The 17,104-nt window shown below is 40.0% G+C and overlaps 9 non-coding genes across 9 annotated transcripts; all 9 read left to right on the top strand.

Moving 5' to 3' along the window:
* The first annotated feature begins 773 nt into the window (after nt 1-773).
* trnaa-cgc (transfer RNA alanine (anticodon CGC)) lies at nt 774-845 on the top strand. Its single transcript has one exon. It is a non-coding gene; the product is annotated as a tRNA-Ala (tRNA).
* Nucleotides 846-1,221: 376 nt separating this feature from the next.
* On the top strand, nt 1,222-1,293 carry trnap-ugg (transfer RNA proline (anticodon UGG)). The gene has a single exon. It is a non-coding gene; the product is annotated as a tRNA-Leu (tRNA).
* A 1,503-nt stretch (nt 1,294-2,796) lies between these two features.
* On the top strand, nt 2,797-2,868 carry trnaa-cgc (transfer RNA alanine (anticodon CGC)). The gene has a single exon. It is a non-coding gene; the product is annotated as a tRNA-Ala (tRNA).
* Nucleotides 2,869-3,242: 374 nt separating this feature from the next.
* trnap-ugg (transfer RNA proline (anticodon UGG)) lies at nt 3,243-3,314 on the top strand. The gene has a single exon. It is a non-coding gene; the product is annotated as a tRNA-Thr (tRNA).
* A 1,492-nt stretch (nt 3,315-4,806) lies between these two features.
* On the top strand, nt 4,807-4,878 carry trnaa-cgc (transfer RNA alanine (anticodon CGC)). Its single transcript has one exon. It is a non-coding gene; the product is annotated as a tRNA-Ala (tRNA).
* Nucleotides 4,879-5,260: 382 nt separating this feature from the next.
* On the top strand, nt 5,261-5,332 carry trnap-ugg (transfer RNA proline (anticodon UGG)). The gene has a single exon. It is a non-coding gene; the product is annotated as a tRNA-Thr (tRNA).
* A 1,492-nt stretch (nt 5,333-6,824) lies between these two features.
* On the top strand, nt 6,825-6,896 carry trnaa-cgc (transfer RNA alanine (anticodon CGC)). Its single transcript has one exon. It is a non-coding gene; the product is annotated as a tRNA-Ala (tRNA).
* Nucleotides 6,897-8,848: 1,952 nt separating this feature from the next.
* Nucleotides 8,849-8,920, top strand: trnaa-cgc (transfer RNA alanine (anticodon CGC)). Its single transcript has one exon. It is a non-coding gene; the product is annotated as a tRNA-Ala (tRNA).
* A 1,952-nt stretch (nt 8,921-10,872) lies between these two features.
* trnaa-cgc (transfer RNA alanine (anticodon CGC)) lies at nt 10,873-10,944 on the top strand. Its single transcript has one exon. It is a non-coding gene; the product is annotated as a tRNA-Ala (tRNA).
* The last annotated feature ends 6,160 nt before the right edge of the window (nt 10,945-17,104 follow it).

The raw sequence follows: 17,104 nt of genomic DNA, 5'->3' as shown, positions 1-17,104 counted from the left end.
GCCAGTATGTCTCTTTTGGTTCACTTTTGCCGGTCTCAAGCCAGCCGGGTAAAGGACGAGGGTTGGAATTGTATCATAAAAAAACAAGGATCGATAGAAGAAAGTTCATTTGTAGTTCCAAACATATTTAGGGAGTTTTTTACTCACTTTTTGTCTCTCCCACAATGTTATTCCTCACTCCTACAGTGTCCTTCACATTTACATGCACATTGCCAATTCTGCAAATTAGGTGATGACATGTTTTAGCAACTTCTAGCGACTTTTAGGACAGCCAATAGCTACTTTCCTTACTGAGGTGTTGGCAACACTGCTGACTTTAAACATCGGCTATCTGAGCAGCTAACTGATCGCTGCAGCTGTACATAGCCCATCTGTAAATAGCCCACCCAATCTACCTACCTCATCCCCATATTGTTTTAATTTACATTCTGCTCTTTGCACACCAGTATTTCTACTTGCACATCATAATTTGCTCATCTATCACTCCAGTGTTCATTTGCTAAATTGTAATTACTTCGCTACTATGGCCTATTTATTGCCCTACCTCCATTTGCACGCACTGTATATAGACTTTCTTTTTTTTCTTCTATTGTGTTATTGACTGTACTCTTTATTATTCCATCTGTAACTCTGTGTTGTTGTTTGTGTTGCGCTGCTTTCCTTTATCTTGGCTAGGTCGCAGTTGTAAATGAAAACTTGTTCTCAACTAGCTTACCTGGTTATATAAAGGTGACATTTAAAAAAACAAGAAACATTTCTCTTTATCACAGAAAGGGGATGTAGCTCAGTGGTAGAGCGCATGCTTTGCATGTATGAGGTCCTGGGTTCAATCCCCAGCTTCTCCATTGAAGCCTTTGCAATGGCCCATCTCCTAATTTCCAGAATGTTGAAATTCTCAGCAGGAAACAGAAGTGGTTGCCAACTTCAATTGCATCATTTTCAAAAACTGAAGTTCATGGGTTCGATGACTGTCCATACTTGTATTAAGAATTGCTGCTATCATTTCATTGTAGTTTTAATGGAGTGGTTTATATAGAAAGTACATTGTATTAATATTGAATTTTACCTGCAAATAAAATGGGATGGAAGCTCAGAGGGGAGTGCATGCATTCCTTCCTTGGTTCAATCCCAAGGTTCTCCACTGAGTTTATTTGTGTGCCAAATTCACATTACACAACTACTACTTTCCAGAATGTTGATAAATATTTTGCAGCATAGATTGGCATGGTGGCCAAGTGGCAAGGTGTTGGTCTTAGAAACCAAAGATCATGGGTTCAAATCCCATCTGTGCCTTGCTGAAAATGAGCTGGTACCACGGAGAGGTTCTTTAACTGGAGGACTTTGAAAAAAAGGCAAGTCGTCTCAATATGGCAACCCTGCTAATATATTGTAAGGGGATGTGTCTCTACGGTAGAGCTAATACTTGAAATGTATGCGGTCTGAAGTTAATCCACAACTTCTCTGATGAGTATATTTAGTTGTTAAATTAGCATTTGCACAACTCCCACTTTCCAGAATGTTGACATTTTAATAAGGAAATAGATGTGCTAAGTCATCTGTTTTTGTAAACTGAAGCACGTGGGTTCAATCCTTGTTTGACGTTTATGGAAGCTAGCTGATATTATGAAAATGTACTTTCATTAGAACAGTGTAAAGAAAAGGTCAATTGCGTCCAGACTGCAAATGAATCGCACATGCGGGAAGCTGCCGCTGGCTGATCCCGCCCTGGCTTACACAAAAAAAAAACACAATTAACCTGATTTAGAGCCAGACTAGTTACCGCAATTTTCTCACATTGCCATTGCCATTTTTTTCTATTGTCTCTTTTTGGTCCATTTAGATTGCTAATGTCGATTGTATACCATTTCTTTTTTTTAAATGTTAAGGTTAAAAATGTCAAATGTTTTAGGCTCCTAAGTGGACCATAAGGTTAAAAACCAAAACAAATTAAGAAAACTAAACTGAAAAACAAAAAACAAAGAATAAAATAAAAAGGTCATGAAAAACTAAGTAGCTCCGCTCCGCCAGTATGTCTCTTTTGGTTCACTTTTGCCGGTCTCAAGCCAGCCGGGTAAAGGACGAGGGTTGGAATTGTATCATAAAAAAACAAGGATCGATAGAAGAAAGTTCATTTGTAGTTCCAAACATATTTAGGGAGTTTTTTACTCACTTTTTGTCTCTCCCACAATGTTATTCCTCACTCCTACAGTGTCCTTCACATTTACATGCACATTGCCAATTCTGCAAATTAGGTGATGACATGTTTTAGCAACTTCTAGCGACTTTTAGGACAGCCAATAGCTACTTTCCTTACTGAGGTGTTGGCAACACTGCTGACTTTAAACATCGGCTATCTGAGCAGCTAACTGATCGCTGCAGCTGTACATAGCCCATCTGTAAATAGCCCACCCAATCTACCTACCTCATCCCCATATTGTTTTAATTTACATTCTGCTCTTTGCACACCAGTATTTCTACTTGCACATCATCATTTGCTCATCTATCACTCCAGTGTTCATTTGCTAAATTGTAATTACTTCGCTACTATGGCCTATTTATTGCCCTACCTCCATTTGCACGCACTGTATATAGACTTTCTTTTTTTTCTTCTATTGTGTTATTGACTGTACTCTTTATTATTCCATCTGTAACTCTGTGTTGTTGTTTGTGTTGCGCTGCTTTCCTTTATCTTGGCTAGGTCGCAGTTGTAAATGAAAACTTGTTCTCAACTAGCTTACCTGGTTATATAATGGTGACATTTAAAAAAACAAGAAACATTTCTCTTTATCACAGAAAGGGGATGTAGCTCAGTGGTAGAGCGCATGCTTCGCATGTATGAGGTCCTGGGTTCAATCCCCAGCTTCTCCATTGAAACCTTTGCAATGGCCCATCTCCTAATTTCCAGAATGTTGAAATTCTCAGCAGGAAACAGTGGTTGCGAACTTCAATTGCATCATTTTCAAAAACTGAAGTTCATGGGTTCGATGACTGTCCATACTTGTATTAAGAATTGCTGCTATCATTTCATTGTAGTTTTAATGGAGTGGTTTATATAGAAAGTACATTGTATTAATATTGAATTTTACCTGCAAATAAAATGGGATGGAAGCTCAGAGGGGGAGTGCATGCATTCCTTCCTTGGTTCAATCCCAAGGTTCTCCACTGAGTTTATTTGTGTGCCAAATTCACATTACACAACTACTACTTTCCAGAATGTTGATAAATATTTTGCAGCATAGATTGGCATGGTGGCCAAGTGGCAAGGCGTTGGTCTTGTAAACTGAAGATCATGGGTTCAAATCCCATCTGTGCCTTACTGAAAATTAGCTGGTACCACGGAGAGGTAGGACTTTGAAAAAAAGGCAAGTCGTCTCAATATGGCAACCCTGCTAATATATTGTAAGGGGATGTGTCTCTACGGTAGAGCTAATACTTGAAATGTATGCGGTCTGAAGTTAATCCACAACTTCTCTGATGAGTATATTTAGTTGTTAAATTAGCATTTGCACAACTCCCACTTTCCAGAATGTTGACATTTTAATAATGAAATAGATGTGCTAAGTCATCTGTTTTTGTAAACTGAAGCACGTGGGTTCAATCCTTGTTTGACGTTTATGGAAGCTAGCTGATATTATGAAAATTTACTTTCATTAGAACAGTGTAAAGAAAAGGTCAATTGCGTCCAGACTGCAAATGAATCGCACATGCGGGAAGCTGCCGCTGGCTGATCCCGCCCTGGCTTACACACAAAAAAAACACAATTAACCTGATTTAGAGCCAGACTAGTTACCGTAATTTTCTCACATTGCCATTGCCATTTTTTTCTATTGTCTCTTTTTGGTCCATTTAGATTGCTAATGTCGATTGTATACCATTTCTTTTTTTTAAATGTTAAGGTTAAAAATGTCAAATGTTTTAGGCTCCTAAGTGGACCATAAGGTTAAAAACCAAAACAAATTAAGAAAACTAAACTGAAAAACAAAAAACAAAGAATAAAATAAAAAGGTCATGAAAAACTAAGTAGCTCCGCTCCGCCAGTATGTCTCTTTTGGTTCACTTTTGCCGGTCTCAAGCCAGCCGGGTAAAGGACGAGGGTTGGAATTGTATCATAAAAAAACAAGGATCGATAGAAGAAAGTTCATTTGTAGTTCCAAACATATTTAGTGAGTTTTTTACTCACTTTTTGTCTCTCCCACAATGTTATTCCTCACTCCTACAGTGTCCTTCACATTTACATGCACATTGCCAATTCTGCAAATTAGGTGATGACATGTTTTAGCAACTTCTAGCGACTTTTAGGACAGCCAATAGCTACTTTCCTTACTGAGGTGTTGGCAACACTGCTGACTTTAAACATCGGCTATCTGAGCAGCTAACTGATCGCTGCAGCTGTACATAGCCCATCTGTAAATAGCCCACCCAATCTACCTACCTCATCCCCATATTGTTTTAATTTACATTCTGCTCTTTGCACACCAGTATTTCTACTTGCACATCATCATTTGCTCATCTATCACTCCAGTGTTCATTTGCTAAATTGTAATTACTTCGCTACTATGGCCTATTTATTGCCCTACCTCCATTTGCACGCACTGTATATAGACTTTCTTTTTTTTCTTCTATTGTGTTATTGACTGTACTCTTTATTATTCCATCTGTAACTCTGTGTTGTTGTTTGTGTTGCGCTGCTTTCCTTTATCTTGGCTAGGTCGCAGTTGTAAATGAAAACTTGTTCTCAACTAGCTTACCTGGTTATATAAAGGTGACATTTAAAAAAACAAGAAACATTTCTCTTTATGACAGAAAGGGGATGTAGCTCAGTGGTAGAGTGCATGCTTCGCATGTATGAGGTCCTGGGTTCAATCCCCAGCTTCTCCATTGAAACCTTTGCAATGGCCCATCTCCTACTTTCCAGAATGTTGAAATTCTCAGCAGGACACAGAAGTGGTATGGTTGCCAACTTCAATTGCATCATTTTCAAAAACTGAAGTTCATGGGTTAGATGACTGTCCATACTTGTATTAAGAATTGCTGCTATCATTTCATTGTAGTTTTAATGGAGTGGTTTATATAGAAAGTACATTGTATTAATATTGAATTTTACCTGCAAATAAAATGGGATGGAAGCTCAGAGGGGGAGTGCATGCATTCCTTCCTTGGTTCAATCCCAAGGTTCTCCACTGAGTTTATTTGTGTGCCAAATTCACATTACACAACTACTACTTTCCAGAATGTTGATAAATATTTTGCAGCATAGATTGGCATGGTGGCCAAGTGGCAAGGCGTTGGTCTTGTAAACTGAAGATCATGGGTTCAAATCCCATCTGTGCCTTACTGAAAATTAGCTGGTACCACGGAGAGGTAGGACTTTGAAAAAAAGGCAAGTCGTCTCAATATGGCAACCCTGCTAATATATTGTAAGGGGATGTGTCTCTACGGTAGAGCTAATACTTGAAATGTATGTGGTCTGAAGTTAATCCACAACTTCTCTGATGAGTATATTTAGTTGTTAAATTAGCATTTGCACAACTCCCACTTTCCAGAATGTTGACATTTTAATAATGAAATAGATGTGCTAAGTCATCTGTTTTTGTAAACTGAAGCACGTGGGTTCAATCCTTGTTTGACGTTTATGGAAGCTAGCTGATATTATGAAAATGTACTTTCATTAGAACAGTGTAAAGAAAAGGTCAATTGCGTCCAGACTGCAAATGAATCGCACATGCGGGAAGCTGCCGCTGGCTGATCCCGCCCTGGCTTACACACAAAAAAAACACAATTAACCTGATTTAGAGCCAGACTAGTTACCGTAATTTTCTCACATTGCCATTGCCATTTTTTTCTATTTTCTCTTTTTGGTCCATTTAGATTGCTAATGTCGATTGTATACCATTTCTTTTTTTTAAATGTTAAGGTTAAAAATGTCAAATGTTTTAGGCTCCTAAGTGGACCATAAGGTTAAAAACCAAAACAAATTAAGAAAACTAAACTGAAAAACAAAAAACAAAGAATAAAATAAAAAGGTCATGAAAAACTAAGTAGCTCCGCTCCGCCAGTATGTCTCTTTTGGTTCACTTTTGCCGGTCTCAAGCCAGCCGGGTAAAGGACGAGGGTTGGAATTGTATCATAAAAAAACAAGGATCGATAGAAGAAAGTTCATTTGTAGTTCCAAACATATTTAGGGAGTTTTTTACTCACTTTTTGTCTCTCCCACAATGTTATTCCTCACTCCTACAGTGTCCTTCACATTTACATGCACATTGCCAATTCTGCAAATTAGGTGATGACATGTTTTAGCAACTTCTAGCGACTTTTAGGACAGCCAATAGCTACTTTCCTTACTGAGGTGTTGGCAACACTGCTGACTTTAAACATCGGCTATCTGAGCAGCTAACTGATCGCTGCAGCTGTACATAGCCCATCTGTAAATAGCCCACCCAATCTACCTACCTCATCCCCATATTGTTTTAATTTACATTCTGCTCTTTGCACACCAGTATTTCTACTTGCACATCATCATTTGCTCATCTATCACTCCAGTGTTCATTTGCTAAATTGTAATTACTTCGCTACTATGGCCTATTTATTGCCCTACCTCCATTTGCACGCACTGTATATAGACTTTCTTTTTTTTCTTCTATTGTGTTATTGACTGTACTCTTTATTATTCCATCTGTAACTCTGTGTTGTTGTTTGTGTTGCGCTGCTTTCCTTTATCTTGGCTAGGTCGCAGTTGTAAATGAAAACTTGTTCTCAACTAGCTTACCTGGTTATATAAAGGTGACATTTAAAAAAACAAGAAACATTTCTTTTTATCACAGAAAGGGGATGTAGCTCAGTGGTAGAGCGCATGCTTCGCATGTATCAGGTCCTGGGTTCAATCCCCAGCTTCTCCATTGAAACCTTTGCAATGGCCCATCTCCTACTTTCCAGAATGTTGAAATTCTCAGCAGGAAACAGAAGTGGTTGCCAACTTCAATTGCATCATTTTCAAAAACTGAAGTTCATGGGTTCGATGACTGTCCATACTTGTATTAAGAATTGCTGCTATCATTTCATTGTAGTTTTAATGGAGTGGTTTATATAAAAAGTACATTGTATTAATATTGAATTTTACCTGCAAATAAAATGGGATGGAAGCTCAGAGGGGGAGTGCATGCATTCCTTCCTTGGTTCAATCCCAAGGTTCTCCACTGAGTTTATTTGTGTGCCAAATTCACATTACACAACTACTACTTTCCAGAATGTTGATAAATATTTTGCAGCATAGATTGGCATGGTGGCCAAGTGGCAAGGTGTTGGTCTTGGAAACCGAAGATCATGGGTTCAAATCCCATCTGTGCCTTACTGAAAATTAGCTGGTACCACGGAGAGGTTCTTTAACTGGAGGACTTTGAAAAAAAGGCAAGTCGTCTCAATATGGCAACCCTGCTAATATATTGTAAGGGGATGTGTCTCTACGGTAGAGCTAATACTTGAAATGTATGCGGTCTGAAGTTAATCCACAACTTCTCTGATGAGTATATTTAGTTGTTAAATTAGCATTTGCACAACTCCCACTTTCCAGAATGTTGACATTTTAATAAGGAAATAGATGTGCTAAGTCATCTGTTTTTGTAAACTGAAGCACGTGGGTTCAATCCTTGTTTGACGTTTATGGAAGCTAGCTGATATTATGAAAATGTACTTTCATTAGAACAGTGTAAAGAAAAGGTCAATTGCGTCCAGACTGCAAATGAATCGCACATGCGGGAAGCTGCCGCTGGCTGATCCCGCCCTGGCTTACACAAAAAAAAAACACAATTAACCTGATTTAGAGCCAGACTAGTTACCGTAATTTTCTCACATTGCCATTGCCATTTTTTTCTATTGTCTCTTTTTGGTCCATTTAGATTGCTAATGTCGATTGTATACCATTTCTTTTTTTTAAATGTTAAGGTTAAAAATGTCAAATGTTTTAGGCTCCTAAGTGGACCATAAGGTTAAAAACCAAAACAAATTAAGAAAACTAAACTGAAAAACAAAAAACAAAGAATAAAATAAAAAGGTCATGAAAAACTAAGTAGCTCCGCTCCGCCAGTATGTCTCTTTTGGTTCACTTTTGCCGGTCTCAAGCCAGCCGGGTAAAGGACGAGGGTTGGAATTGTATCATAAAAAAACAAGGATCGATAGAAGAAAGTTCATTTGTAGTTCCAAACATATTTAGGGAGTTTTTTACTCACTTTTTGTCTCTCCCACAATGTTATTCCTCACTCCTACAGTGTCCTTCACATTTACATGCACATTGCCAATTCTGCAAATTAGGTGATGACATGTTTTAGCAACTTCTAGCGACTTTTAGGACAGCCAATAGCTACTTTCCTTACTGAGGTGTTGGCAACACTGCTGACTTTAAACATCGGCTATCTGAGCAGCTAACTGATCGCTGCAGCTGTACATAGCCCATCTGTAAATAGCCCACCCAATCTACCTACCTCATCCCCATATTGTTTTAATTTACATTCTGCTCTTTGCACACCAGTATTTCTACTTGCACATCATCATTTGCTCATCTATCACTCCAGTGTTCATTTGCTAAATTGTAATTACTTCGCTACTATGGCCTATTTATTGCCCTACCTCCATTTGCACGCACTGTATATAGACTTTCTTTTTTTTCTTCTATTGTGTTATTGACTGTACTCTTTATTATTCCATCTGTAACTCTGTGTTGTTGTTTGTGTTGCGCTGCTTTCCTTTATCTTGGCTAGGTCGCAGTTGTAAATGAAAACTTGTTCTCAACTAGCTTACCTGGTTATATAAACGTGACATTTAAAAAAACAAGAAACATTTCTCTTTATCACAGAAAGGGGATGTAGCTCAGTGGTAGAGCGCATGCTTCGCATGTATGAGGTCCTGGGTTCAATCCCCAGCTTCTCCATTGAAACCTTTGCAATGGCCCATCTCCTACTTTCCAGAATGTTGAAATTCTCAGCAGGAAACAGAAGTGGTTGCCAACTTCAATTGCATCATTTTCAAAAACTGAAGTTCATGGGTTCGATGACTGTCCATACTTGTATTAAGAATTGCTGCTATCATTTCATTGTAGTTTTAATGGAGTGGTTTATATAAAAAGTACATTGTATTAATATTGAATTTTACCTGCAAATAAAATGGGATGGAAGCTCAGAGGGGGAGTGCATGCATTCCTTCCTTGGTTCAATCCCAAGGTTCTCCACTGAGTTTATTTGTGTGCCAAATTCACATTACACAACTACTACTTTCCAGAATGTTGATAAATATTTTGCAGCATAGATTGGCATGGTGGCCAAGTGGCAAGGTGTTGGTCTTGGAAACCGAAGATCATGGGTTCAAATCCCATCTGTGCCTTACTGAAAATTAGCTGGTACCACGGAGAGGTTCTTTAACTGGAGGACTTTGAAAAAAAGGCAAGTCGTCTCAATATGGCAACCCTGCTAATATATTGTAAGGGGATGTGTCTCTACGGTAGAGCTAATACTTGAAATGTATGCGGTCTGAAGTTAATCCACAACTTCTCTGATGAGTATATTTAGTTGTTAAATTAGCATTTGCACAACTCCCACTTTCCAGAATGTTGACATTTTAATAAGGAAATAGATGTGCTAAGTCATCTGTTTTTGTAAACTGAAGCACGTGGGTTCAATCCTTGTTTGACGTTTATGGAAGCTAGCTGATATTATGAAAATGTACTTTCATTAGAACAGTGTAAAGAAAAGGTCAATTGCGTCCAGACTGCAAATGAATCGCACATGCGGGAAGCTGCCGCTGGCTGATCCCGCCCTGGCTTACACAAAAAAAAAACACAATTAACCTGATTTAGAGCCAGACTAGTTACCGTAATTTTCTCACATTGCCATTGCCATTTTTTTCTATTGTCTCTTTTTGGTCCATTTAGATTGCTAATGTCGATTGTATACCATTTCTTTTTTTTAAATGTTAAGGTTAAAAATGTCAAATGTTTTAGGCTCCTAAGTGGACCATAAGGTTAAAAACCAAAACAAATTAAGAAAACTAAACTAAAAAACAAAAAACAAAGAATAAAATAAAAAGGTCATGAAAAACTAAGTAGCTCCGCTCCGCCAGTATGTCTCTTTTGGTTCACTTTTGCCGGTCTCAAGCCAGCCGGGTAAAGGACGAGGGTTGGAATTGTATCATAAAAAAACAAGGATCGATAGAAGAAAGTTCATTTGTAGTTCCAAACATATTTAGGGAGTTTTTTACTCACTTTTTGTCTCTCCCACAATGTTATTCCTCACTCCTACAGTGTCCTTCACATTTACATGCACATTGCCAATTCTGCAAATTAGGTGATGACATGTTTTAGCAACTTCTAGCGACTTTTAGGACAGCCAATAGCTACTTTCCTTACTGAGGTGTTGGCAACACTGCTGACTTTAAACATCGGCTATCTGAGCAGCTAACTGATCGCTGCAGCTGTACATAGCCCATCTGTAAATAGCCCACCCAATCTACCTACCTCATCCCCATATTGTTTTAATTTACATTCTGCTCTTTGCACACCAGTATTTCTACTTGCACATCATCATTTGCTCATCTATCACTCCAGTGTTCATTTGCTAAATTGTAATTACTTCGCTACTATGGCCTATTTATTGCCCTACCTCCATTTGCACGCACTGTATATAGACTTTCTTTTTTTTCTTCTATTGTGTTATTGACTGTACTCTTTATTATTCCATCTGTAACTCTGTGTTGTTGTTTGTGTTGCGCTGCTTTCCTTTATCTTGGCTAGGTCGCAGTTGTAAATGAAAACTTGTTCTCAACTAGCTTACCTGGTTATATAAACGTGACATTTAAAAAAACAAGAAACATTTCTCTTTATCACAGAAAGGGGATGTAGCTCAGTGGTAGAGCGCATGCTTCGCATGTATGAGGTCCTGGGTTCAATCCCCAGCTTCTCCATTGAAACCTTTGCAATGGCCCATCTCCTACTTTCCAGAATGTTGAAATTCTCAGCAGGAAACAGAAGTGGTTGCCAACTTCAATTGCATCATTTTCAAAAACTGAAGTTCATGGGTTCGATGACTGTCCATACTTGTATTAAGAATTGCTGCTATCATTTCATTGTAGTTTTAATGGAGTGGTTTATATAAAAAGTACATTGTATTAATATTGAATTTTACCTGCAAATAAAATGGGATGGAAGCTCAGAGGGGGAGTGCATGCATTCCTTCCTTGGTTCAATCCCAAGGTTCTCCACTGAGTTTATTTGTGTGCCAAATTCACATTACACAACTACTACTTTCCAGAATGTTGATAAATATTTTGCAGCATAGATTGGCATGGTGGCCAAGTGGCAAGGTGTTGGTCTTGGAAACTGAAGATCATGTGTTCAAATCCCATCTGTGCCTTACTGAAAATTAGCTGGTACCACGGAGAGGTTCTTTAACTGGAGGACTTTGAAAAAAAGGCAAGTCGTCTCAATATGGCAACCCTGCTAATATATTGTAAGGGGATGTGTCTCTACGGTAGAGCTAATACTTGAAATGTATGCGGTCTGAAGTTAATCCACAACTTCTCTGATGAGTATATTTAGTTGTTAAATTAGCATTTGCACAACTCCCACTTTCCAGAATGTTGACATTTTAATAAGGAAATAGATGTGCTAAGTCATCTGTTTTTGTAAACTGAAGCACGTGGGTTCAATCCTTGTTTGACGTTTATGGAAGCTAGCTGATATTATGAAAATGTACTTTCATTAGAACAGTGTAAAGAAAAGGTCAATTGCGTCCAGACTGCAAATGAATCGCACATGCGGGAAGCTGCCGCTGGCTGATCCCGCCCTGGCTTACACAAAAAAAAAACACAATTAACCTGATTTAGAGCCAGACTAGTTACCGTAATTTTCTCACATTGCCATTGCCATTTTTTTCTATTGTCTCTTTTTGGTCCATTTAGATTGCTAATGTCGATTGTATACCATTTCTTTTTTTTTATGTTAAGGTTAAAAATGTCAAATGTTTTAGGCTCCTAAGTGGACCATAAGGTTAAAAACCAAAACAAATTAAGAAAACTAAACTGAAAAACTAAAAACAAAGAATAAAATAAAAAGGTCATGAAAAACTAAGTAGCTCCGCTCTGCCAGTATGTCTCTTTTGGTTCACTTTTGCCGGTCTCAAGCCAGCCGGGTAAAGGACGAGGGTTGGAATTGTATCATAAAAAAACAAGGATCGACAGAAGAAAGTTCATTTGTAGTTCCAAACATATTTAGGGAGTTTTTTACTCACTTTTTGTCTCTCCCACAATGTTATTCCTCACTCCTACAGTGTCCTTCACATTTACATGCACATTGCCAATTCTGCAAATTAGGTGATGACATGTTTTAGCAACTTCTAGCGACTTTTAGGACAGCCAATAGCTACTTTCCTTACTGAGGTGTTGGCAACACTGCTGACTTTAAACATCGGCTATCTGAGCAGCTAACTGATCGCTGCAGCTGTACATAGCCCATCTGTAAATAGCCCACCCAATCTATCTACCTCATCCCCATATTGTTTTAATTTACATTCTGCTCTTTGCACACCAGTATTTCTACTTGCACATCATCATTTGCTCATCTATCACTCCAGTGTTCATTTGCTAAATTGTAATTACTTCGCTACTGTTGATAATGGGATATGTAGGAGGGTGAGCCGGTCAAGGATCGATTCAGACAAGGTGGTCTATTGTATGACAAGTGACAGTTTAATTATGAGTAAAGATATCTGGTACAACGTATACGGGCCCATTTCATTCAGCTCATAAGGAACCAGCAGAAAAGAAGCCCCGCTAACAGTTTGCACATGTCTCATATACAGAACAGAAAGTAGGTTGATTCTAGAAGATCGGGTCTTCGGGTTGGTTCAGGCTGAGGTGTAGTCTTCTTGGATTGGCCCTGTTGGGCCGTCCGTCATCCCTCTGAGTCTTGTCGTGCCGTTCCTTGTCACACAATGGTCAGCTAAAAAAGGAGATTAGGTGTGTGCGCTGTCCTCAGTCACACAATGTTCGGCTAGAAAGGAGATTAGGTGTGTGCGCTGGTTTCTGCAAGTCAAGGCTGTCTCTTCCTCCCAATGTGTGGGTGTATGTCTTATCTGTGTGTCCTCGGCAGTTAGTGTGTGTAATGTGTGTGTGCTGTGTGTGTGGGTGTGGGAGCTATCCTGTATGGGACCTAACATGTTTTACTGTGAAAATACGTTGTCTCAGTTATAGCAATGTAATAGCAGTAGGCTGGTCACCTGCATAAGAAATAGCACTTCCTTACAAATCCCTCTCTTCACGTCTCCCCAGAGACGTGACACAACCTAACTAGATCCAGACACAAAAAGAAAACTTTTCCCAGAAGGAAAAGTTTTGTGATTCCCTCTCTTCACATCTCCTAAGAGATGTGACATAAACTAGGCTAACAATTACAAAGTTTAAAATACCTTCATGTTCTCCATTCGATCCCACTATGTACTAGATTGGCTACCAGCCACCTAGGAACTTGCAACCCTCATGTCAAAAGAGAACAACAGCTCATTGAAAAACAGAACAAAAGAAAATGGTGTGAAATTTAAGCCCCCCTTTTTGACACCCACTAGGGTGTCACTCATTATCCCTTATTTCAGCAGTCATAGCATTTCATGAAAAGAAAAACAAAACCTAGTAGGCACTCTCAACCTCATCCTCAAATTCGGGCAGGTCATTAGCAAGCAGAGGAAACATCTGGGAAAGGGGGGAAGGGTCAATAGCTCTAGAGATAACCCTAGTGGTAAGGGAACGGATACATGGAATGCAACAGCATCCACAGAGAACCAAAATGGCCGCGAACACCGAAATGGAGACCAAAATGGAGGAGACCAGGGTTTTATATTTACCAAAGGCACTCATCCAGGAGTCCCACATTGAGGTATCAATCCCAGAATGAGATTTCATTTTACCATTAAGAGTCCGAAGTCCCTCCAAAGCGACGGTCAGGCTTCCATCACTAGCAGTGTTATTAGGGATAAAAGTACAGCATTGTTCCCCAAACATAGAACAGACACCTCCTTTCTCAGCTAGGAGCATGTCAACTGCGATACGATTTTGGAAGGCCATAAGGCTGGTTGCAGCCAGTTGACCATGGACGGCTTCAAAACCTTGCTGTGTCCAGTTGCCCAATCTCTGAACATTAAAATGGATATAGTTAATTCGATCTACATTTTTGTTGATGGTACACCACCAGCAAATAGAAGATTCAATCCCAGCAGAAACCTGGTTAGCAAGTTTATACTCATCCGGGACCCCTCTGGGAACTCCTATGGCGTCTATGTACGTAGGGTCACCACCATCAGATCCAGCCATCCTCTTTTTCTTGGACGGGAAGGCATCCTTTTCAAATTGGGCCACCAACTCAGTCACACCTATTGGGTATACTGAAATGGGAAGAAGCAGAGAGACAAGAGCACAAAGGCCAGTAGAATTCTTTGGGAAACGCCCAAACAGTTGCTTACCACCGCACCACCACCAGACATCTGCTCTGGTGACAACTGTAAGGGGAGAATTAGGGAAGTAAGTAGAGTTACACCAGTGGGGTGGGACAGTACCTAAATCTGGAGGTCCTAGGGTCATGTTCACACATGTGAAATTCCCTTCAGCAACATCTGAGGAGAAAATCGGTGCCTGTCTGCCCTTGACTAGTGGATAAACCTTATCCCAGGAAGAACAATTTTGGGTTGGGTTATTAAATTTCATAACAGGGAAAACACAATTGACAGGTAAGGCTGCAGGCACAATGCGAAGGAGAGGCCTAGCTCCCATACATAACACACAGTCAGTACGGGCTGCCTTCCCAGCTTCTTCAGTCAGTAGTAACCAATTATTGGAGAAACCTGAGACTCCAGAAGTCATCAGGATGGAATCATCTACTGTAGGCGGATTCAGTCCGGACGTGATAATAATAGACCCCAATCTTGGATCCGAAGTGGATAGCACCTGTCGCGTAGAAAGAACAGCTAGAGGGGTGGTTATGTTAGTTTGACAGATCTTAAGGGGCCAGTAAACCCTCTGGTCCACCCATGGTGCTAGTAGGAAAGTGGTACACCCAACCTTTCCGGTTCCTATTTTGATTATCAATTTCAGGCCATTACTCACTTTTGTCAAGGTCAACCGATTTCTCCACTGTAGAGCTTGCTGATGCACTGTCCAGGAGGACCAATCGTGACCAGTTTCTGCAACTAGATTTTTCCATGTCCATTCACCATAGCCTCCTGCTGTCATATACCATTCTGATCTAGACCACATGATTGCATGAGTACCATAACCACCACCTGGGCTACCCAGAACACCCCAAGTAAGTATAACAGTGTTAGTAGCGTTAAGCGGGATACACAGAGTAGCTGATCTAATTAATTCTGCAGTACATTCAAAGTCACCATTCCGAACGTTACGTTTAGACAAAACATGCGTATCCGAGAATATAGAAGCATTGGTGATGTTTAATCGAGTAGTCTGTTCCTGGTCGGTAATTATACGCTGGGCTGCCCATATCATTACTCCCAATGTCAAAACAACATTGACTATAATTAGGACAAACAATGGGCCAGAACAACCCAGTCTTTCCCATGGTCTCCTAGCCCTTCTAGCCCATGGTGCTACTCTAGTGTCCCTATCATCTGAGGATGGGAGTCTCCTCCACATGGTCAGACGGGAGGGATGTCAGAATTTGAATTCGAATTGGATGTGAGTAAATCACTTCTTACTTCAGCCAGAGTTCTGGCAGGGGTTGGGGCTGGTGTACAATGTGTCAGGTGGTGCCAAGGTGCGCCTGATTTACCTTTGACCTGGACTGAGTGTGAAGTAACCTCCTTCACTTCGTACGGTCCAGTCCACCTGGGATCAGCCCACTTTCTCTTGTGGACCTTGATCCTTACCCAGTCTCCAACTTTTACCCTTGGTTGTTCCGGGACGTCAGCCAGCTCCCCCTCTGCAACACGGTGTATCTGTTTGGAGAGAGCTGCAGACAATTCCGTCAATTTCTTCACATAGTCAGACATCCCTATCTGGTGCACATCAAGAGGGGGCATATGACCTCCCTCTCTTGGTGGCCCTGGCATTACTCTACCTGTCATTATTTCATGGGGTGAAAGATGTGTCCCTGCACCTGGTGAGGACCTCATGGCCATCAGTGCCAGGGGCAGGGCTTCCACCCAGGTCAATTTGGTCCCTGCACACACTTTAGCTATCTTAGCTTTCAGAGTCTGATTACAGCGTTCCACAAGGCCCTGCGATTGCGGCTTATACACAGAGCCAAACTTGTGTGTAATGCCAAACCTCTCCTCCACCTGTCTCAGGTGCTGATTTGAGAAGTGGGACCCATTGTCGGACCTGATTTGTCGAGGAACCCCATACCTAGGTATGAGTTCCGTCTGTAGCCACTTAATGACTGACTTCGCATCCTCCTTTGCATAATACAATAGAGACAATCGATCTAGCTGGTATGTCATAATACAATAGAATCACTAATCTAGCTGGTCTGTCAAAATATAATAGAGACAGTAGATCTAGCTGGTCTGTCATATTATAATAGAGAAGGTAGATCTAGCTGGTCTGTCATAATATAATAGAGACAGTAGATCTAGCTGTTCTGTCATAATACAATAGAGACAATCGATCTAGCTGGTCTGTCATAATATAATAGAGGCAGTAGGTCTAGCTGGTCTGTCATAATATAATAGAGACAGTAGATCTAGCTGGTCTGTCATAATATAATAGAGGCAGTAGATCTAGCTGTTCTGTCATAATACAATAGAGACAATCAATCTAGCTGGTCTGTCATAATACAATAGAATCAGTAGACCTAGCTGGTCTGTCATAATATAATAGAGACAGTATATCTAGTTGGTCTGTCATAATATAATAGAGACAGAGAGACTGTAGATCTAGCTGGTCTGTCATATTATAATAGAGACAGTAGATCTAGCTGTTCTGTCATAATACAATAGAGACAATCGATCTAGCTGTTCGTCATTATATAATAGAGACAGTAGATCTAGCTGGTCTGTCATTATATAATAGAGACAGTAGATCTAGCTGGTCTGTCATAATATAATAGAGGCAGTAGATC

Source organism: Oncorhynchus mykiss, chromosome 25 (genome assembly GCF_057628025.1).
Source record: "Oncorhynchus mykiss isolate SJ-2025 chromosome 25, ASM5762802v1, whole genome shotgun sequence".
Classification (NCBI taxonomy): Eukaryota; Metazoa; Chordata; class Actinopteri; order Salmoniformes; family Salmonidae; genus Oncorhynchus; species Oncorhynchus mykiss.
This window is presented reverse-complemented; position numbering and strand designations above follow the sequence as displayed.